Source organism: Myiozetetes cayanensis, unplaced genomic scaffold, assembly GCF_022539395.1.
Source record: "Myiozetetes cayanensis isolate MyiCay16 unplaced genomic scaffold, myiCay2020 scf9, whole genome shotgun sequence".
NCBI classification, from domain to species: domain Eukaryota; kingdom Metazoa; phylum Chordata; class Aves; order Passeriformes; family Tyrannidae; genus Myiozetetes; species Myiozetetes cayanensis.
Window position 1 is genome coordinate 35,783,799 of NW_026088185.1, and position 23,680 is coordinate 35,807,478.

Consider the following 23,680-nt stretch of genomic DNA (forward strand, 5'->3'; position numbering starts at 1 on the left):
TTTGAACAAAAAAACCTGTAAATATGGTGTTTGGGTACATGAGTTAGTGATGGGCTTGGCAGTGCTGGATTAACAGTTGGAGTTGATGATCTTAGAGGGCTTTTCCAGCTTTAATGATTCTGTGATTCTGTGAACTGTGAGCTGCTGTTTTGCTCACCCCACGGAGATGAGTGTGCAGCCCACCGTGCTCCAGAGGCACTGCTGAGGGAAGGAACTGCTGGATGCACATCACAGGTAAGTGAGACATGAAGAGCACGTTGCACCTGGGCAAAAGCCTTTTAATTTCTCTACATAGTCCATATACCCTTTGTAGTATCTCTCTGAGAAGAGCAAAATGACCATTTTATGGGTGAATATGCAGAGCCACGGTGATATCGAATGACTTCTTAGGCCTTGGGCACAGAAGGGTTGTGAACGGCCCATAAATGAAAAAGATGTTTTTCATCAGAAGTTCTTTGTCTCAGAAGTTCCCCTCCCACCTGGAATTTATCCAGCCCTCACTGACCGATCTTTTGAGGAAAATGCTGGAGTTGCTAATCCATTTATGTCTTTTGTAAGCCGCGTGAAACTTCGGGAGTGAGTTGGGTTTGAGTGCCGGGTGGTTGTTAATAATTCATGCTTCATGTGAAAAGAAAATTGATCAGAAGCATCCTGGAGAGACCAATCTATGCTGCCTCTGTGATCAGCTGAGACACAAACCAAATGGAAGGAACGACTGGAAAGATATCACTGAGAAAAGCTGCGCAGACCCATCCCAAGCCAAGCGGTGTGGAAGGAGAGGGGTGTCAAAGGGAAGAGCAGCACGGGGTCCTTTGAAGCCTGGTCACGGAGATAAGGATGTGGGAAAAGATCCTGCAGCAAAAAGTGGTCAAAAGTTCTTAAGAGGAGGACGAGAGCAGCTCCGTTTCCTGAAGGCAGCACTCCAGATCAAAGAGTCCTTTGTGGAAATGTTCAAAACCAACCCAAACCACCTCATCCTGGGTTAAAGATGAGCTCCAGTACCTGGGGCTGGATGGGAGGTCAGAGGAGGAGCACTGGGGGATGTCTGCAGATGCTGAGGCTGTGCTGAAGCTGTGAGATGGACCTGTTGTGTCAAAGGTAAGAGTTTATATTTTCTCCTGAAAAAGAAAAGTGTTCAGAAAATAATCCCAAATGGGCTTTGAGGAGTGTTTGCTGAGCTTTAATTTCATCCTGGATACACTGATTTATCCTTTGTTTCTCTTTGCTGTTCTTGTGTTTGAAGTAACTTCTATTCCATTAGAACTCACAGAGATCTGACCCAGAAATACAAGAATTTCACAGTATCTGAGGAAATGTGCTGAAGGAAGGTTTTCTGGAGCTTTTCAGATGGGAAAGGGCCCTCCTGCCCATTTGCTCACCACAGAGGGAGCCCAGGCTGGTGTGAAGGAGGTTGTGCAGAGGTCACTGCTCTTTCTAGAAGTTTCTGTTTCAAGGTATGTCCTTGGTTTGGATGGAGAAGCCATCAGAGCCTGGGAGAACTTTTTCTGAGGTATTTTTTACTCCTTGTTTTAATTGCTACACCTGAATAAGCACGTGAATTAATGCTGTGTATGCATCTTGTCTTTGCAAGTGGGAGCTGTAGATATTTGGAAGTACATATTTATGTGTAGTTATCAGTCTTCATACCCTACTTGTTAATGTAATTGTGTCACCTAAATTCTGTCATATTTGGCTCAGGAGAGATTCTTTAACTGTTCCTACTAACTGGGAGTATAAGAACCTATTTCAGTGAGGTAAATCCCTTGATTTCCCAGGTTCTTTCACCATTCTTGCTTGGAAATAATGGGAAATGCTTATAGAAAAATGATATTTCTGACACTGAAAAATACAGTAAATTAATATGGAAAACTGAGGCACAATAACTGAATTATATGTTTGTACAAATTATTTTCTATGTTGTAAAATAATAGAATCCCAGAATGGTCTGGGCTGGAATGGACCTTAAAGATCATCTTATTCCAAGCCCTGCCATGGGCAGGGACACCTTCCACTAGCCCAGGTTGCTCCAACCTGACCTTGAACACTTCCAGGGATCCAGGGGCAGCCACAGCTTCTCTGGGCAACCTGTGCCAGGGCCTGCCCACCCTCACAGGCAAGAATTCAACAGTGGCAGATCAGGCCCAAAAACTTTGCTGCTCTGCTCATTCGCACACAGTGGTTTGACACAAAACAAGTCAGTTGTTTACACCCTACAAACATTATACGTCAACCACAAAGGAATTGTTTTGCTCTGACCCCACCTGTGAAGCCCTGATATGGGTCACTGCACCCCGTGTTTGTCTCTGTCCCCTGATGTTGGACCACAGGGAGCAAACACAGCCCGAGGGCAGGTGACTTGTCAGGGCAATGAACTGTCACCACGGGCTGTCGGTCCTTGGCCGCTCCGGGGAGATACTGGACAGGGTGCCAAGATTAAAGCTGTTTCTAATGATTTGCCACTTTGCTGTTGAGAACTGATGTAGGAGTGGGAAAATGTCTGCTTTGGCCAACCAGTAATCGGTGCTTGAAGGCAATAAGCACCAAACTACTTTTTGGCCACTGTTGGTTCATTTCCTGTAAATTCCAAGGGGGTTCTATTATGGGGTTTTTCCCTTTTTATTTTAATTTATTTTATTTTTCCTTTGCAGGTTCAGTGTTTTCTGCAACCTGGTTTCCACAGCCTGGTTTAGAAAAGGCCTCTGCTCTGTGTGCATACATGAAAAGTGGGAGTATGACAAGCAGAGTCAAGGTTTGTAATTATAAAATCCTAGAATGTTTTGGGTTGGGAGGGACCTTAAAGATCATCTCATCCCACCCCCTGCCATGGTCAGGGACACCTTCCACTAGCCCAGGTTGCTCCAAGCCTTGTCCAACCTGGCCTTGGACACTTCAAGGGATGGGGCAGCAACAGCTTTTCTGGGCAACCTGTGCCAGGGCCTCCCCACCCTCACAGGGAAGAATTTCTCCCTAATCCAACCCTGCTCTGTGTCAGTGAGGTATTTTTTCCTTTGCAACTTTTGCTAAGTCTCCTGGAGTTTTTACTCACAGTTTAAACTGTGCATCATTGAATCCCGGAAAAACATGCAGAGGTCTTCTCCATTTCCTGGTTTGATTTATTGTTTCTGTGAAGGTTTATCGCATCTCCAGACATTTCAATATTCTTCAGGAAGGGAATGCTGGACCCCAGATGAGAGTCTGGTGGTTTCTGCGGTGGCTTTGCACGAGTTGTCTGGACAAAAGGACAAAGTTTCCCAGGCGACAATTTGTGGCATGAAGGTTTGAGTGAGAGGAACTGCACTTTCCGTTGCATCACTCACGTTTCAAGCCCGAGCTTTCACACATCCCATAAGCTGCTTCGAGCCCGTGCAGTTCACAAAGTGAGGGGAAAAAAAAAGGAATTGAAGAAGCAAAAATAAATATTAAAGCACGTAAGAATTAAATATCACCTATTCAAATGGCAATTATGCTGTTGAAAACAAGATCACCACACCTGTACAAGAAAAGACAACCAAGCCCACAACATCTGTTTGGATCCACCTGCCAAGCACCTGTTCGGCTGTTTCAATGCCATTTGATTGCTGGAGATGTAGAGGCTCTTGTGAGGTAATGAGTGATTTTACATTATGCATGATTGAAAACAGGTGTTCTAATGCTGTACAATTCTATGCATGAATAATTCAGTTTGTTTAGAGCAAGATCTTTAAAAGAAGTATGGTCTTTTTTTTTTTTTTTTTTTATAAATATTAAGGTTATTCTCTGCAATGTATGGTGGCTGGTCTTTTCAGCAGGCTCGCTGATGACCATTTTTGTGTAATTTTATGGGTAGGAAATAACACTGTGAAAGGTAAAAAAAAAATAATTATACCTAAAGCACATAAGCAATGGAATTGAAAGGTTTCTTTAGCAAGGAGGGGGAAAAAAAAAACCTGTCACTGTTCTAAGGGAGAAAGCCAGATGACTTTTGGCAAAGCTTGCTTCTCAACACTAACAAAACAGCCCAAGAGCTTAATTATAGAGAGGGGTGAATGTGCCTCGGGGATAAGTAAGTAGCTAGTCCATCTCTTGGTCCGAATTCCAGCTGAGTCTGAATACGTTTAAGAGTTTGGGTTGGTTTTTTTTCTCTCTCTTTTCCCTCATGATTATGAAAGGGTTTCTTGCATAGTTGTGTGCTTTGTGCTGATGGAAGATGCTGCAGACTCAGGTCTTTATCTGCAGACCAGTTTCCATGCTGGGATCTGCATTGTGAATCAGCCCACGCTCCTCACCACTGGAGAATTCATGCTTGGGATCGTCTCCCAAAGATGAGGAAGATGTGGAAGTCAAACTGAGGGATGCAGCATCCCCTCTGCCTCTTCCCAAGGTAAGCAATGCAGCTGCCAGGGCTTCAGCCCGGAGGGTTTTGAGCTGGGGGCGAGATGAACTTAAGCAGCCAAAGGTTTTCCTGCCACAGCATATGTTGGTTTCTCCTTGCTCCCTCAGCTAGACATGGAATTTAGTTTAGCAACAAGGTTTGTAAATAGTAAATTAGTAAATCAGTCCATTGTGGTGTCAGGTTTTATTATGGGAATGTTCTGTGGTGGACAATGTGAAATCTTGGTGAGGGTGAGGGGAGTGGAGAGAGTGAGAGTGAACAGAAGGATTCAAAACTTCCTGCCCATTGCTGTCGATGCAACGATGAAGTGGAAAAAAAAGGAAAAGAGAGGGAAGAAAATGAAGTTACTGCTTTGAAAGGAGGAGTGAACCAAGCTTTCCCAGACAGGTGGTGGATGCCTCATCCCTGGAAATACCCGAGGCCGGTTTGGACAGGGCTCTGAACAACCCAGTCTAGTTGAAGATGCTGATGGCAGAGAGGTTAGTCTAGATAACTTTTAAAGGTCCCTTCCAGCCCAAACTCTTCTGTGATTCTATGAAAGAGGCTGAAAGCAATTGCTAAAGCATTCTGCAGTTCCCTGTGCTAATTAAAAAATGTTCCATGGTGCTAGAACACCAATGCTACATTTCCTGATCTATAACCTCAACAGGTTTAGATCCATTGGCTGCAGAGACTGGTGTAATAAACTTTAACATTTTATGTGGGTTCAGGAAACATAAGGAGGAAAATTCAAGAATCCAAAGTAGTCAGGTATGACCCAGGGCTTCAGTAGGTAAACAGGGGTAGCTCAAACTCTGTGGCCCACACTGCTCAGGGAACATCAGATCAGGGGTCCTGCAGGGCTTAAAAGCAATGGCTTTGTGACCAAACCTGGCTAAACATGCAGACATTTAGGGGTTTAACTGAAGTGGGTCTGTAATCTTTCAGTATTTTATATACAGTAAGTTACAGGAGACTGTAAATTAGAGCTTCTAATACCCTATCTGTTCACACACTGACAAAGTATCTAAGGTAATCTGACCTGCTTCACAGACCATGAGAAAAAAAGCCTCATGTAAAGTGAAAAAGATGAATTACAGCATTTTACAGAGAGGTAGATGAATTTTTCTCAACTCAGATATTGGGTTAATTCCCAAGTCAGGCAAAAGAATGTTTCACCAGGCTTTACTTGAATAAAGTTGGGGAGGTTTAATAAATGCAGCCCTACAGGGCAAGGGATAAACTCTGCTCCCTGTCAGTGGAACCAGTGACCATGGCATCAGCAACATGGGTAGGAATCAAATGGAAGGGAATGAGGGAAGAGATCTCTGAGAGAAGACAAACAACAAGGACAAAATGTTGTAGGGAAAAAGTGGGGGTTTTACTTTCTTTGTTCTGAGGTGATAAGGAAGAAGAATATATCCTGGGACTCTGTGTCTGCAATAAGGAAAGCATTTTCTTTTCACTGGGAGTTATTTCCCCCTCTATTAACAAGAAAATAACTTAAATCTCATCATTATGTGACATAGGGAGGGCAATGAAAAAGGGTGATGTAGCACCTGTTGTAGTTGAAGATACCTGACCTCCTGAGGGTGAACTCTTTCCTCCTGCAGACGATGGAAAATCACAGGTCCCACTGAGCAGCTGGGAGAAAGCACATTTCTGCTCCTTCCTGACTCCTTCCCACTAGTTTGGAAGCCATGATAGCTCCTGAAGGCTTCCTTCAGGTTGGTGGAGAAATTTCCTGTGAAAACTCTCATTTTTCTCCCCCTTTCCCAGCAACAAAATGATTCATAAAACACCTTATCTGATTGTTTTAAAATTATTGTTAAGGGTTGCTTTCTGTTTTCTTCTTTAAATCCAGCACATGACTCTCCCAGAGACACATCCTGCTCTTATCTCTGTAGTGCCTTCTCAGCAGCAGTAAGAGAAGGTTCCAGTTGCTCCTCTACCACTTTTCTAACTACTTCCACTCCTTTTCTGGGTACTGAAATGACACACTTGTTCTTGCAGTTGAATCCTTCAATGGGGAAGGTGTCTACAGGTCATACTCTGTTGGGACCTGTGAACCAGGTCAGGTGCCTGCAATGAGGAAAGAAAGATTTGGTTTCTACCCTAACTCCTTTACAACATGGAGTCAGAAGGAAACAGAGTTTTCCAGAAACAAATCCCAAAGAAGATCTTCAGAGTTTCTCATTTGTAAGCATACCTGTGTGATCCAGGGCTGTTAGGAGGTTTCCAGATGAGGCATTGAAAGATAAATGTGAAGCTCACTGATATCTGTGTTGGGTATGAAAACATTTAGTTTCTGAAACCTTCTGATGGACTCAAATGGAAGTTGTTCCATAAACTGAAAGCATGTATTTACCTTTTCTATATACACCTCCTGTGATTTATTAGGTAACTGCTTCTTGTCATTGTTACCCTCTAACTTACTCCTCTTAGGTTTCGTTTCGAGAATTAACCAGGATTTGATAAATTATAGAATCAGGGAATTGTTTGCGTGGAAAGGGACCTTAAAGCTCATCCAGTCCCACCCCCTGTCATGGGCAGGGACACCTTCCACTAGACCAGGTTTCTCCAAGCCCTGTCCAACCTGGCCTTGAACACTTCTAGGGATGGAGCATTTACAGCTTCTCTGGGCAACCTGTGCCAGGGCCTCCCCACCCTCACAGGGTAGAATTTCTTCTTCATCTTTAATCTAAATCTACCCTTTTTCAACTCAAGACCTTCCCCCATGTCCTATCACTATGTGCCCTTATAAAAAGTCCCTCTCTAACCTTCTTGGAGGACCCCTTTAGTTACTGGAAGGCTGAGATGAACGTACAGGAAATTTTCTATTGCTTACTAGGAGATCTAATTCCCTGATGAATCCCTGAGATTCATCTCTGTTGGTGCAGCAGAAAGGACATAACAAGGTACCAGTAGTCCAGTTTCCTAAAGCAGTAGTGCAGTCCTCCTAACTCACAGCTAAAATCCTGTTGAAACTGTCAAGTGTTGTTTCCACCTCTTTAATTTTGCTCTCAAACAAAACCCTTCGCTTCTTTTGTATGCAGAGGCTGCTGTGGCCTGGATCTCATCTTGTCTTCTAGTAACATCTTCCAGATTTGTTTTAAACTGATTAGACACTGCTGAAGAATCAGCTTCTCTCCCCCGGACAGTACAAAGCCAAGTGTTGACAGAGCTGGCTCCTGGCCACGGGCCGCGTGGTGACGCAGCATCGCATCTCCTGACAGCCCCGATTTCGTTTGGGGCAATCTGAAGCATTCACGCACCCTGGCAAATTAAAATAAAATAAATTGCAGACTGACAGGAGGCTGGAATTAAAAAAAAAAAAAAAAAAAAGAAGTGAAGAAGTGTCAGCTTGACCAGAGAGTTGCTTTAATTAAAGGATTTATTCTGTACGCTGGGGCAAGGAATCTGAAAGGTATTTCTGGCCTTCTGATGTAGTTGCAGTTTCTCTCTGATTTTTGATTTTGAGAAACAGAAAATTACCCATTTTATTGGGCTACGGAGAGAAATTATGGGGAATGAGCCGAGTGACTTTAAAGTTCTCTCAGTAGGAGTAGAAAAGGAGGGAAATGCTTGTACTTCCTTAACTAAATTGCTTCCAGTGCAGTTTAGACACAGGAGCACTGGTTTCTGGGTCCCATCAGAGCACAGGGATATATTTAAGTCACTAGGATCATATATATTGCCACCATCTAGATTCTTTTTTGGGTGGAAATCACCCTCCTTTTACGTGTGAGGAGGAAATACGGAAGGTCACAGTAGCAAACACTATTTCTGAGATTCATTTGTCCCTAAAGGTTAATAAAGCTCATCAAGAAATACATTGAAATGAGGCAAAGTTAGCTCTAACATTTGAGTCTTCCCATCACAGTGTCCTAAGAGATGTCCTGTGGTTTGACACATAATTAATATGTTTATTTATCTTAGCTTGCTTTTTTAACATCCATCACCATATTAGCCAAATATAAACATTTCATCCTGTTTCGTAAAGAACCCAGGGTCCATTTTATTGCAACAGTTACTTTCCCAGCTCCCACCAGTGACATGGAGTAGATTCCTGCAAAAAAAAAAAAACAAAACAACAAAAAACCCACCCCAAATCTCTGCAATTTTCTCACCACTTTTGCTGGAAGCTGCGTTATGTTTACAAACTTGTGGAAAATGTGCCCTTTTTTTACCTCCTTTGAGTGTCATGGGAACACAGGCTGAGGTCTGATCCAGTAGCGCTGCTCAGAGCTGCCTGGTGCTTCTCGGGGGTCCCATAATCCACCCACGAGGTTGTTCCAGAGTGCAGCTAAAAGTTACACGCTGTTTGCCAGCATCCAAGATCCCAAACACGTCTGCAATCAACCTGGCTCAAGTATTAAACTCTGACAATTTTTCAGACAAGCACAGCTAATATTTTTTGTCATTTGTTCACGTTAAAGCATTAAAATGTTCTCTTGACTCTAAATTATATCATTTTAAACTTATGGGATGCTCAAGGAATATTTGCCAGAATTATTGGCTTTAGCTTATGCTGTTTGTAACTCAATTTTTATAGACTTGAATGGTCAGGTAATTTCCACGGTATAGTTTTTGGCTTCTTAACTGGACTCCATCCAAGTTTACAAAGTGCTTCTAGAGAGATAATGGAGTACATTCCAGCATCCTGTGAAATGTCAGCTATATATCTGGTGTTAGATGTGTGCAGATAACCTGGGTAGAGCTGCCAGATGCTGTAATTTCTTGCTTGGGAGTACCAAACACCCTGAAGATACCAAGACAATTCTGCCAAAAGAAGGAAAGAAAATGTAAAACAAGAAATAAGGAGAGTGAGAAGGATAAAGTGTTCAAAGACTGCAGTTTAACTCTTAAGTGGGGTTACCTGTATTTACTTACAGGAAAAGTAAATGCAACACTATTAATCTATACCAAAGAATGGTAAGGTGGTTGACGTGAGTAACAAACTTCCATTGTGAAAAGTATTAGATAATTTTTTGAGGAAATGTTTAAATCCAATATTAAAAACAAAGAAACAAACAAAAACAAAACAAAAAAACCTCCTACAAATGTAACTCTTATCTGAGTCTAATCAGCTGAGAGAAGCACGATGATAAAATAAGATGTAGCAGAAGCATAAATTGAAAATGGGAAATACTTTTTAAAAATGCTTTTATTGTATAATACATTCATATTGTGCAGGAATACCTTTTTAAAAGTGGCCTCTGTAACAAGTGGGTCTCAGAGGTCTTTGACTTGGGCTGTCTAACCTTCTTGGGTGTTGGACTAGAGATCTCCAGAGGTCCCTTTCAGCCCTAACTCTTCTGCGATTCTGTGACTCTCCTTTGAGGATATTTGTGAAAGTTATTCCTGAATGCTCAGAGATTTCTCTGCTTTTCATTATCTTCTTTTTTTTTCTTTTTTTAATGAGGGCCAGAACCGTGTGCCTGCTCTTCTGTGATATATTCACACGGGAGGTATTCTGGAACCGGCCAAGGACACAGCGTTTACAAGAAGGTCCTGACAAGCATCCAAAAGTCTTTGCTGGAGCTTCCATCTTAGATGACCCCACAGAATGTGAGAAAGCTTTCTTTGAGGGGAATGGCATCTTCTGGCTGGAACTACATCCAGAAATTCTGCTGTGCTTAACCCGTCCCTGAAATGCCCCGTGAAAATGAATTTAAGGGTGGAGGTAAGAATGACATATTCTTGTTTTCTCAAGAAAGACGCCAGAAGAGGCCTCATTTTTTGCTGCTCTGATTTTGGTTTTTTTCCAACTCACAGAGCTACCTCTCTGGTAAACAGGGTTTCTGAGAAGATCAGTTGGATGTTGGAGCCCCTCATCCTGGAAAAATCAAAAGAATTTGGGTCTTGACTTAAAAATAGCTCCAGTTAACGGCATCTGGAAAGCCTATCGTTTTGAGTACAGTCTTCCACTTGTGAAGGGGGCAAAGTTTATAATTTTGGGTGGAAACCATGTGAAAGTTAGCTGGTTCATCACAGTTTTGTTTTGACTTTTTTTGGATTTGTTCGAAATCAAAAGTCAAAGTGAAACTCGGGGGATGTGAACCCGCTTGAATCAAAACCAAGGGAGAGATGTGCCAGATCTCCCATGAACCAAAGAACCACTGGGTTCTCACAGTCCTCATCCAGACAAAAATGCGCGAATATAAATCAAATATCCTCTCTCTTGCTCCTCACAGCTTCCAGGGAAGCAACAGAGAACATTAAAAAAAGATCTGCTCGGTTTTGCAGCAGCAAGTACCAAAATATCCTGCGATCACTCGATAGCTGGCAGTTAATATCCTGATCTATTCTCTTTAGTCAGTAATCCAATCCTTTCCAGCTCACACTTGACGTTGGCATGCACAGCATAACCCCTTAACATCTTCCTCGGTTGTGCAATTTCACAGGGAAGACTCTGTACAACTCACAGTCCTTTACATCCCTGCTCGAGGAGCCGAGGAGGGAGAGGGATTTGCAATTATATGAAAACTGCAAGCAGCGTGATCAGTACAAAGACAGGACGCTTAGCCAGCCTGTGACAAGCTGGAGTACTGAGAAAAATATTTAATGATATTTTTCCCCGTGGTTCACCTTGTTTGAGAACAAACCACGGCTCAGGAGTGAGAGAAGAAAAAAAATAAATAAATATTAAAAATCAATGTTTTGCAGCACCATCACTCCCTGTGCACCGAACAGTTTCTAAAGCCATAAAAAAAAAGAAAAAAAAAAAAAAAAAAAAAGAAAAAAAAAAAAAAAAAAGTGCTGCTCATGGAAGAACAGCAAAGGTTTCGTTTGTAACTAAGACACACTTGTTTGTAATGACATGTGAGCTTTTAAATACTGCCAAGTTGCTGAGGCTATCTCTCTTAAATACAAATCTAGAAATATGTAAGTGTTAGAAAAAACAAGGTAATGTTCAAGAAATGTCAAAGGAAAAAAAAAACAGAAAAGTTTGATCAGATGGTTAAAATCCAGTCAAACCAAAGACAACCTGTTTATGACCTTTCTACACTAAAAGCTAAAATTGTAATTTTTTTTTTTTTCCCCACAAGATTAATTGCCATCACTTTGGGAGTAGTGAGCTGGACATTATTATATGATGTCAATTAATGATTAAAAAAAAAGGTGGGTTGCAAATGTAGCACCACAGTCCCTGGTGCATTACATCATTTCTGAAAGATCTTAACACGTGATAAGCAAAGAACATTTTAACCTAAAAGTCTGAGTGTTACAACCTCACTTTTGTTGTAACACCCTACGCGAAACCTTTTGGCCTCAAAGTCACTTGCAATAAAATTAAGAAGTCAAAAAGAAAAGGAAAAATAGCCTCTTAGGAGGAGAAGACACCCTCCTGTTCTGCTGTGCAAGTGTTAATGCCGTGGAATGAGTCACTGTATACGCTGGAAATCCTGGTGTAGATGTGAGTGTGTGCCCTGTTCTCAGCAAGATCCGTGACCCAGATCTCCTGCTCCCAGTCCTGAGGCTGCTGTGGTTCAGGTATTATAAACTGGATAATGAGTTATCTCTGCCAGAGCACCTTGGCAGTGTCATATGCTGAGCAAAATGACTCTGCACTTGCCCAGGCTCTGCTCTCCCAGGTGGGGTGACATTGATCACTGATGGGCCTTAGTGAATCTGCTGCAATATTTAGAAGGGGTTTTACCTGTATTCTTCATCTCCTCCTCTTACAACCTCCTTTTTGCAGCAAGTTTGACTTCTTTGTCAGTGACATTCATTTTCCTAAGAGCTCTTCTCCTCCTTCAGCACCAAAACACTGTCGAGGCTCCTTTGTAAATGAACGATCCGCATTTAAAATACCTTTGTAATAATAAATACCACATGAACATATGTATCAAGCAAAGGATTTCAATTTTGATGACACTTGCTTCTCAAGAACAGACATTCTGGGAGAAAAAAACGTTGCCAGCCCCAAATTGATTGACATTTGTTTACTTAACTCTCTCTTCTTGAAAGTCTGCACACCTATTTCAACCTTGAACAGTTTCCAACTGTGGTATACTGGAACATTTTTTCATTTATTAAGTTCAGTGTTGCCAACCCAAACAAAGAGTAATCAGTGATGATCCAAGCAGACCAAGCTGTCTAGCACCATACAATGTATCTGCATGCTAATTTTCAAATTCCCTCACATTTCCAGAGAACTAATGGGATCATTTTCATTCTGTTACAGCAACTCAACAGTTACTGAATCACCATCTGTGTTTTCGTTAACCTGAATCAGATATAAATTCTGTTATTGCAAGGTAGAGCAGCTTGTTTAATGATTCTTAATCTTTTCTTTAATTAAATCATGCAGCCAACCTGAAAAATCTATCTTAATGCAAATTAGGAGCTTTTTTGGCATTCGCTTACAGTAATGCACTAATAAGGTTAATTTATGAAGGTTCTCTTCCAGTCTGTACAGATGATATTTGTTCGCTGCATATTTTTAGCATATTGTCCCTTTTTGTAATATTTAAAAAAAAATAATAATAAAAAAATGCTTATTTTCACCCGCACAAAAGAGGGAGGCTGTGATCTGCTTATTGTTTATTAGAAAGTTAGAGCACAGAAAATGAAAATCAGCCTTTCCCTTCTGCGAGGATCAGGCAATGAGGATGCAAAAGCACAATTCGGGGACCTATTGAATTAAAGGGCCTCGGACGAGCACTTTCCTGCCTTTGGCTGGTGGAGAAAATCAGGCCACTTGCTCTGATCATCATCTTGAATATATCAGGGGAGATAGTTTCTCTAAACTCCCCTTTTTTACCTTTTTTTTTTTTTTCCTTGTAGGTGTGAATGAATAGTTTAAGGAGTAAATAATTTTTGTGAACTAAGCCCGAATACATTTCTCAGTTGCACAATTGCTTCAGCTCTGGGCTCTGATGATCTCAGTCAAGAAAATCTCTGTCTTTGTGAGCATTCCTCCCAACTACAAAATGACTTGAAATCTGTTCAAGTTGCTGAGTAAAGAGTAAACTTTTTTTTTAAAATGTCTTTTTTTTTTTTTTTTTTTAGGTTATTTTTCAACACCCACTAGTAAATGCGGATGGAGACTGTGAATTTCGACACACGGTCTTTGCTATTTAATTAAAATCACAGAGGCTGCTGGAAAGTTTTCAGCAAAGAATTTTTCTTTGCATCAGGAGGCTGCAGATTCTTGAAATCAGGGATTCTTTTCATAGAAAATGTGCCTGTTCGGGTTGGGAATGATTTATCTTTTACTTTTCAGTTCTAGGAAAGGACTCCTCATCTTAGCTACAAAGTATAAAAGTTCATTCCTCTTTGGAATGAGGATTTCCCAAGCTCAGGGGCAGCGAGGGCAGGCTGGTGGGAAGGGGGACACCCATCTCAGCCCCTTCCTTACCCCAACTCTGCCTTGTCCTACCCCTTTCTGCCTTTCCAGGTGGATTCACTCCATGCCTGACTCTATTAACCCTTTACACTGCCCAAGACTGGAGCTTTTGCCCAAGGATGAGGGAATTACCAGAGCTCTTTGTTTAATTAAAGAAAATAACACCCTGGAACAGCTTTGGGGTGGATGATTGAGGGAAACCTTCCTTCAAGTTCCCAGTAGCAGGGACTGGAAACAACATCTCACGCTATCCATGCAATGATTCCTGGCTTGTTAAGAATTCTGCTGTGGCTGCTTTCCTCTGATTTTAGGAATTTTGCTCACATGGGTTTCTGCATCTGTGGAATTTGGGATATGGGATTTTTTTCAGCTTCTTTCCCCCCTCCTCCTCCTTCAGCTTGGAAAACTGTTTTCCAGCCATTGGTAGTCCTTTCTGTGTAGTATTAGCACAGCAAGAATGACAAGTAATTGTTTTCCTCCCCATTTAATTGTACCTATGTGTTCTTAAGTCTATTACATGCTTCGCTTCATGCTTCACCTACTTTTAAAATAAGCAGATAAATGAGTATCAGCATAAGACTATTTTAATACAAAACTAGAGTCTTGTACTACATATTCTTTAAAAATTACATATATAAAAAATAATGTTGAAAAAGACAAATGAAAGCCTCAAAAAAACCCAAAAAACTTAAAGAAAATTACAGATTCTAAATTTTGGACCCTTTCCTGGGAAAAAAATATGGACCAATCTTTTTTTTTTTTTTCTCCCCTACTTCAGCAGCACTTAAAAATACCTGACACACTACTTAGTTCCTTTAAGAGTGAGATAAAAAAAGAATATTTGACAGTTTCATCCTAAAAAACAATATTGGGTCAGTCTTAAGTGTCTTTCTCTTGTCTGTGTTCTCTTCATTTTGTTGTTTTCTCTTAATTTTAATTGTTTTTCCTGTGCTTCACAGAAGGGTGACCAATCTCTGGGGGACAGGGCAACACTTTAAATTGTCAGTGTTTTCCTTACATCAATTAAAATCACTTTCCTCAGATATTAGAGCAACACTGTGCTCAAATAACTGAGTTATTAAATTAACTCCTAGTGAAAGCTCTCCGTAAGGAACCCCAAAAATCAGAAAGTGAGCTACTGAATCCCAAAGAGCTTTGCTAAAAGGCCACCATGAGACGAGTAGGGATGAAGATTGTTGCATCCAACGGAGACTTGTCCACCACACAGGAGGAAAGGGAGAGAGCATGATCCCATATGACACTAAAAATCTTGCTGGGTTAATTACCACCTCACTAAGCAGAGAAATTGAGGCAGAGAGGGCATTCTCATGATGACAACCTCTACCCAGTGGCAAGCTCTGCATTTTCCCAAGGCTGAAGACAATTTAGCCCTGACAAATCCAATCAGTGATACGCAGGCATAACCTCCAGAGATAAGCTCAAATTTTTTAGGAGACACAGGGCAAAAGATGGACTGCAGTAGGTCACTATTAAAATATTTACAGTGTAGATTGGCCAGTGCTGAAATGGCACAGTTGGCCTGAAGTCACATCAAGGTCTCCTGGTATTTGATCATTTCCCCAGTAGTTTTGTGCAGTAAAGTGTTAAGTCCTCCTGAGCATTTTATGTATTTAAGGCAGTAACTTTAAAATAAAGAATGGTAACCTTAGAGCAAAGCTGCTGTTTTGAGAATTTTAAGCCATTATTGACTCCTGTCAGATCAGTTTCTGGACTTATTGACTCAAGGAGTAAATATAGACTGAGAGAAAGCGAGGTCAAGTCAATATTTATCTTGCAGATCAATACATTTTGATACTAACCAAAAATTAAGCTCAATACATGCATATATTATATGCAACAAGGTTAGGAGAGATCCATTCAGAAAATGTGTCAATTTGGAATTTCCCCACGGAATCCAACCTTTCGGGTTCAATCTCCATTAGAAAGTCTGGCCCTTTAAGTGACAGTGATCCCAATCCCTTGTCACCCAGTTGGATGTTCATACAGGAGCTGAGTAGCAGCAAAAGAGAAAGAGAAGAAAAACAAAGTGAGGAGAAGGTGGTGGTGAGAGTTTGGTTACGGTGAAGGGAAGAGAGAGGCAGGTCAGTTATGGAGGCATATGGGGACTAAAGCAATATGGAATGGGATGTTTGTAATATTTCAGTGTGATTTATGCAATATTGTACCTGAGAGGGCAGGTTGGATGGGGCTTGGACCACCCTGGTCTAGAGAAAGGTGTCCCTGCCCATGGCAGGGGGTGGAACGAGATGATCTTTACAGTCCCTCCCAACGCAGATTTTCTACAATTCTATGATGAGTCTAAAATGAAGAAAAGATGGAAGAATGTGGAGGTGGACTTGCAGCAAGATGTGGTACCAGCTTCTAAATGCAGGGGTCAGGAGTTTCTGAGTGGGGTGCAGCAATGATTTGAATGATTTAAATTACTGAGTTTTCTGTGAGGACTGAATTGATATTTCCTGGTGAAGGGAGAAGCATTTGTAAAGTACACAAACATTTGAAAAGCCTAAAAAGCAGAAACTAAGTAATTTACTGTTTGATGCTCCCACTTTACAGTAGGACAAGAAGAGGGCAACTTTGCCATCCACAGTCTGGCACAGCTCTGAACCATGTGTTGATCTCCTCACCTGCCCAGGACCAGCCACAACCTGTCCCTGCTCCATCCTCCTGATGAGTTTCCTCTTTGGAGGACATTTTCCCCTGCAACTTGTAAGCTATGAAACTGCCCTTTGGGGAAGACACATGCTCTAGTGAAATGAATTTCAAACATGTGTCAGGGTATGTGGGAAACATTTTCCAGAGACCTTTCTCTCTTTTATTTTTTTCCTTTCCTTTTCTCTCTCTCCTTTTTTTCCCTTCTTTTTTTTTTCCCTCCTTCAGTTTCCTACTCTTTTTTTCTCTTCTTGTATAACTTTTTAATTTTTTTTCCCTTCTTTTTTTCTCTGTTTTATTTTTTTTACCCTTTTTTTTCCCCTCCTTTTTTTTTTTTCCCCTTCAGTTTTCTCCCCCCCAAGTTTCAACTCACAGCCCTGGATGCATTTGCACCCCAGATAACAGCGCTGACCTTACATTTACATAGCACCTCTCACCCCAAAGGATCTCCAAACGCTTTGCAAGTTTAGCACAAGCTGCTCTCCACACTTGGAAATCCCTTCACCTACTGCTGGAGCCCAGTCAGCTCCTGCTGAGAGGACCAGCACCTGCTTAGCAGCACTCACAACACTCCCCAACAACTGAGGGAATGGAGGAAACCTTCTCCAAATAAAACTCCAGCAAGAGTTTAGACAGGCTGAGTGTAATTTTCGGGTTGGAATTCGGCCAGAGCGCTGCAGGTATGGTGGATACTTTCCCTGGAAAAGCTGGGAGTGCATGATCAGAAGGAAAGGGCTTAAAAATGAGGGAAAGATTCTTGATTTTTAAAAAAACCCCCCACTGTTCTTGTGGCTCATGTGGAAAAAATATGCCATAAAAATAAAACCTGTGTGGCTGTGCAACAGCCCTCCTTAGAGGTAATTTCAGAGTGAGCAAAGATGATAAAATGATATATTAATTGGTAAAATATGATTTCACTCGAAATAAAGTGGTGAATCTCACCAAATTTAGCTCCACAGATGCAGCAAAGTGTATTCCTCATCCAGCATAAAAAGGTGCCATTTGTTTGATATCGGTTTGATGAATTATTAATTTTATCACAGCTAAGATGACAGCTAATATTAGAACATTGAATTATTAATTTTCAAACTTGGCAATAAAAAAGCAGAACAAACACAAATTGAGACACATTTGAGGTGTGAGGTGACTCGCTTACTTAATCTCTTTGAGAAAACGGAACCGCAGAGACAGAGATTTAAATCTTGCCAAGCAACTGCTTTTACTTTCAAACCTCAGGTATGATTTTTAGCTTTACTTTAAAAATAGCATTCCCTAACTACTCTAATGAACTATTCATACTGGATATCACTCATCTCCTCTGTTTGCCAGCCAAAACAGCCTCTCTGTGTAATTTTTATAGATGTTGGAGATAGTTTTTGGGGCACTTAGGCCAAACTATAATAAGGAAATGTGAAACCCAGGTAGAGGAGTCATCTTACTTTTTTTTTTTTTTGATGATGAGCAGGTTGAAAAATACAAGGGAATATTATTTAATTTATTCTTTTGCTCCTCTTCTTTCCTGCTGTTTTTTTTTCACCACTGTTTGTCATGTGGCACAGGGTAAATAAGCACTTCAGGACTTGTTTCCTTAAAACTGTTTCTATGACTTTTTCAGCCCTAAGAGCCAGCACAGGATTTATCTGGCTCCACTCCTGCCCTACAGGCTAATACTGATTTTCCTGTCCAATGTCTCCTTTGCAAATATTCTTCCTTCCCAAGTCTCCAAATGAAGATGGGAACTTTGAAGTCTTTCTTCTTCCATGGCAAAAGAGTCAACAAAACATTTCCAAATGTCATACCTTTTTTATTTTTTTTTCAGAAGCCGTTTCATTGCTGTCCCTGAACGTGGATAAGGGTCTGAAAATGAGCACAACTTGTGACCATCAGGGATTCTTAGCATAGGTGGATTTTTGAGGGCAGTATTCCCAGGCTGAAGAAGAGAAACAGCTGTCTGTCCCCAAGCCTCATTGGGAATTAATCCAGCTCAAAGCTGGATTAACTTCTATTTAAAAAAAAAAAAAAAAAAAAAAGGCCACAAACTTGTATTCCACTGCCACATATGGCGATTATTTAGACTACAAATATTAGGCAGGGCTAACTGGTTGGGTACTAAAGAGAGGCTGATTTAAATCACTTATTTTTATCCTGCTGACAAAATGGGGTGGGGGATGAAAAGCATCTGTCACCCATCTGAGTTTGGTGAGAGGCCGTGTGACAGTGAGGGGTGCAGGAGGGTGCAGGAATGTCCCTGGGGAGCTCTGATGGGGCACAGAGTGTGAGCATCAAGGGCACAGCAGCCCAGCTGTGCCCAGGAGGGGGCTGCCCAAGGCCCTGTGGTGAGGCATGGGCACACCTGGCTGCTGGAAAAGGGATGAAAGAGGAGCTGAGATGGGAAAGGAAGGGATGCTGGACACTGAAGGGAGCTTGTTTGATCTCTTTGCTGCTGCCAGGGTGATTACTGCTGTGCACAGGGTGGGAGGGGAGGGCTCAGAACTGGAATGCATGTAGTCTTTAAAATACAGCTTGCATGGGAAGGCCAAAATGCATAAAATTAAACTCACTCCGACTGAGTGAACCTGTTTATTGCTTAAATTAACTTTAACTCACTGTGTGCTCATCTGAGAATTATAGCAGGGACAACAGCAGTTTAAGAGTTCAGAAGCTTTGCAGGTACAGTTATGACCTGCAGTACAGGTGTGATGGGAGTTAAAGATAACATCTGCTCCAGATGTGAGAACACTCACAGCAAAACCCAAACCATCAGCTGCAGCTTTTGCTGCAACTACAGACTTGGATAAAGGGCAGAATGAAGTTCTTCTTGATGCTCTCCCAAGGAACAGAGTGTATTTGCCACCTTTTCTTTTCTTTTCTTTTCTTTTCTTTTCTTTTCTTTTCTTTTCTTTTCTTTTCTTTTCTTTTCTTTTCTTTTCTTTTCTTTTCTTTTCTTTTCTTTTCTTTTCTTTTCTTTTCTTTTCTTTTCTTTTCTTTTCTCTTCTCTTCTCTTCTCTTCTCTTCTCTTCTCTTCTCTTCTCTTCTCTTCTCTTCTCTTCTCTTCTCTTCTCTTCTCTTCTCTTCTCTTCTCTTCTCTTTTCCTTTCTCTTTCCTTCTCCTCTTCCTTTCCTTTTCTTTTCTTTTCTTTTCTTTTCTTTTCTTTTCTTTTCCTTTCCTTTCCTTTCCTTTCCTTTCCTTTCCTTTCCTTTCCTTTCCTTTCCTTTCCTTTCCTTTCCTTTCCTTTCCTTTCCTTTCCTTTCCTTTCCTTTTCCTTTCCTTTCCTTTCCTTTCCTTTCCCTTTCACCTTTCACCTTCTCCCTTTCCTTTCCTTTCCTTTCCTTTCCTTTCCTTTCCTTTCCTTTCCTTTCCTTTCCTTTCCATCCCTTCCTTTTCCTTCCCTTCCCTTCCCTTCCCTTCCCTTCCCTTCCCTTCCCTTCCTTCCCAAATTCCCTTCCCTTCCCTTCCCTTCCCTTCCCTTCAAACCTTCCCTTCCCTTCCCTTCCCCTCCCTCTCCTTCCCCTCTTCTTCCTCTTCCTTTCCTCTTTTTTTTTCTTTTGTCTTGTTTTGGTTTTGTTTGTTTTGTTTGAGTTTTATTTGTTTATTTTCCATTTCAGTGAGGCAGTCGGAGGTCATGGATCAGCCACGGGAACAGAATTGATCCACGGGTGTGTTTCATTCATCCTCGGTTCACACACTCAAGCACAACACAATCCTTTTTTTTTTTTTTTCCCCCATGCAAAACCAGCAGAGTTTGTAATAAGTACAAACCCCCAAAACACAGTTGGTCATATCAGGCTGAGTTTCAAGATCTGCCTGACTGTGCTCAGCAGAAACCCCAGGCAGCTCCGCTTTGGGTTCGTACACTCTGGTGGGCATTACATTCCCCAAAATACCAATATCTGCTATAAAACAGCTGCTTTCCTGATGAATCCCAAAATCTTTTTGAGGGTTCTCCTTTCCCTGACCTATCCTAGTAGGGAGAGCCAAAAAGAATGAAAACATAACCCACTTACTTCCACCTTTCAAAGGTGATTCTTGGTGTCTGGGTTTGAATTTCTCTGGTTTCACACATTGCTGGTTATGTTGCCTATTATAAAGGACTCAGTAAGACACACTTTCTCCCAGTGGTATTTTGTTTTGACACTTCTCAAAAGAAAATACAGCTCATTATTTTATACAGGATTCAAATATGTTGTCACCTGGTTTTCATGCATTAAAATACGATTTGTTTTTTGCTGTAGGTATACGAAAAAGCAAGATGAGCCTGTAATAAGCCTATTTAGTAATTTATTTAGGCATTTTTTTGGTCATCCAAAAAAAGGGTCAAATGTCAGGCTTTGTCTTCTTTTGAAATGTCTTTGTGTTCAGAATGCAAGTGCTCCCTTGTCTGGTCCTGTATTCTTTATCTTCATGGTTTGGCTCTCAAGAGGCATATTTAAATTGTCATAAATGTAGGAAAACCTTTCAGGGAAAAACACTCAGAGACCTTGTTTATTTAAGTTTTAAAAATATTATTTATCATGCCCTGTAAAATATCATGTATCAACCCTCTGGGGACAGGGCAGCCTTTTCAAATCAGTCATAAGCTGAAACTTTATACAAGATGCAAATTAGGAGCTTGATTAAATGAAAACTAGTGTTCAGGCGGTGTCTGGTGAAGTTTCTGTAGGCACAGCAGCAATTAATGTGGGGCCAGCTAAGCAAATCTGTTGTGAACACGTTTCGCTTTTTGCAATACATACACATAAAGCATGAAATTTGGGCCCAGGTGGATGTGCCAGTCTGTTGAGATTACCTGATCCAGGAGATGCTTTAAATTATGGAAACCACAAGAGATCAATACTACTCCAAACGTCTCTGGCACACTGAATAGAATTAAAAAATAAAATAAAATATATGTTTTCAAGGTTTCAACAACACCCAATTCCCATCTGAAAAAGGAACCCATTTAAGCTCTTGATTAACCAGAACCAACATGGGAGAGGTGGCCTCTGATCTCCATGTTTAAATTTCAGTCTTGGAACAGACTGAAGAGGCCGGATTTGAAGTCTGGATTTTGTTTCACTTGCAGTGGAAGGGAAGAGCTGCCAAGCTCAGGCACCACCAGTGCTTTGTGGAAGCCGACATATGAATTTGTTCTACAAATGTGCCAGGGACACCCTGATCCAACAGTCAGATCAATTCCAGAAGACACAGAGTTACATCTCCGAGCTGACTTCCAGCTCTTATTACCACCCATTAAGAGAAAAATTTCTGCATAAAGCAAACCAGGTGATTAATTACAGCACTGAGTGGTATCCCCTGGAAAAAACTCCTACCTTCAAATACATAAAAAAATAAATAAAAATAAGCTAAAATATCCCAATACTTCAAACAAAGGAGGTCTCACTCCTCTCATGGGCTTTGGGGGCTTGAGGTTGCAGGTGGGTTTGGGGGTTTTGTGCTTGACTAAGGCGGGACAGAAGTAACTGAGATGAGTTTTGGTTGCAGGAAAGAAGAGAAGGAATGTCTGTGGGAAGGATGGAAAGGACAACAGGAGGAAAGAGGTAAGTGACTGCATTAACTTCATCTGAGAATAGGTAAGGCAGAAAATCTCTTCAGCATTGTGGTGGGAAGACTTCTAAATGCAGATTTATTGTATGAAAGCACAGTTTTAGCCCTTTTTTTTCTCTTTCTGTATTTTTTAAAAAGGATTAATTATTGTGTGTCATGACACACAGTTCCTTTTCTGCACTTCTATTAAGGAGCACTAACTTTAAGGTCTGTTGTCTTAAGTATCTTTCTATTCCTGTATCTAACTTGCTGATAGCAGAACATGTTGTTGGTAAAAGAGGTCCCAAGGGAAAACACCATAAAAAAGGAAATATATCAATAAGGAAATACTAGTAACTGTGATGTGATATCATTTATGCTTTATTTCTGAATGGATCAGAGGAAGCTTGCCTGTCAAAAGGAAAAGGATACGAGAAATGAACACTGCCAGAAAATATTACATTAAAAAAGCTTCTCTGGGATGAATACAGCGGAGTAAAAGTGTTCCTACAAAAGAAAAAAAAAAAGATGAATTATGTGTTGATTTTAAGTACAGTGTGAGAATGAAGGAAATATGAGCTGTAGAGAGATACAAAGAGGAATGGTGTGATGGGTTCAGGCTGGGGTGGTGTTTCACACAGCAACAGTTGGGGAGGAGAGGTGGAGGGAAAAAATGCAGATCTGCTGTATCCCGAGCCATCAACCACGGGGGAAAGTTTTCCCACAGTGCCACTCATTTACTGTCCTGTGAGGAACTGAATGAAAATTATCCTTTAGACAGAAAGGGGTAACACTCTTGTCCTCATTCTTCTTCATCAACCCCTTCCTTTTCCCGGTAAATCTCCAATTTCTTTTGTACCTGAAGGTAATGCAAAAAGAAGGGACAAACCCTATTGGCCTTCTGGAGCCCAAAGACTTTTAGATCCCTTTTACAATGAAATAAACCCACATAACATTAGATGTTTCTTATTCATCCAAACTCTACTTAGTTCAGGGTAGTGCCTAACAACTGTTAGTGGCATTATTTCTCCTATCATGGATTTATCCTCTCAGTGGAACTGAAAACTCTCAGCATCCTGTTCCACAAGTGCCAGTACTTAAAGGAAAGAAAACCCTTTTAGTTTTTGTGGAATCACAGAATGGTTTGGGTGGGAAGGGACCTTTAAAGGCCATCTAGTCCAACCCCCAAATCCCAGATTACTCCAAGCCCCATCCTTGGACACTTGCAGTGATGGGGCAGCCACAGCTTCTCTGGGCAACCTGTGCCACGGCCTGCCCACCCTCTCAGCCAAGAATTGTTTCCTAATCTCTAATCCAACCCTGCCTTTGTCCTGTCACTACAGAACCTTTTCCAAAGTCCTTCCAGTAGGCATGGACAAGGAATGGTTGTCAGCTGTGCCACTACTGGGAGCTGGGGGAGCTCAGGGGACAAGGTAACCATCTCCTTCCCAGCCTGTCTCTTCAAAGGCAACAAAAAGCAGCAGAAGCAGCAGAGAGGATGAACAATTTTTTCTTTCATGTAAATTTGTCCTCTCTCTTTTTTTTTTTCTTTTTTTTTTTTTCCTAATTCTTTTTCCCTTTCTTTTGCAGTTGCAAATGTTTTGAGAACCCATCATTTTCCCAGGTTGATGGGAAGACCCTGGTGACCCAGCTGTGAGTCACGATTCCCAGCTGGGTGGCTCTGAAGAGAGACAAGAAGCTCGGATGTGTCCCTGATCCCCCACCAGCACAGGCCAGGAACATCTGTCTGCTCCTTCCCTTCCTTCAGACAGTCCCTAGGA

General features: G+C 41.3%; 1 long non-coding RNA gene across 3 annotated transcripts; it reads left to right on the top strand.

Annotated features, from left to right (window-relative positions):
• Positions 1-23,680, top strand: LOC126652766 (uncharacterized). 3 transcript variants are annotated; one of them, XR_007632041.1, is made up of 9 exons: positions 1-234; positions 314-1,098; positions 1,262-1,454; positions 2,649-2,749; positions 3,131-3,603; positions 4,149-4,360; positions 9,777-10,037; positions 21,858-21,913; positions 23,490-23,680. It is a non-coding gene; the product is annotated as an uncharacterized LOC126652766 (long non-coding RNA). The 3 variants fall into 3 exon arrangements; XR_007632039.1 differs by having other exon boundaries at positions 1-1,098; XR_007632040.1 differs by having other exon boundaries at positions 1-1,098; positions 3,167-3,603.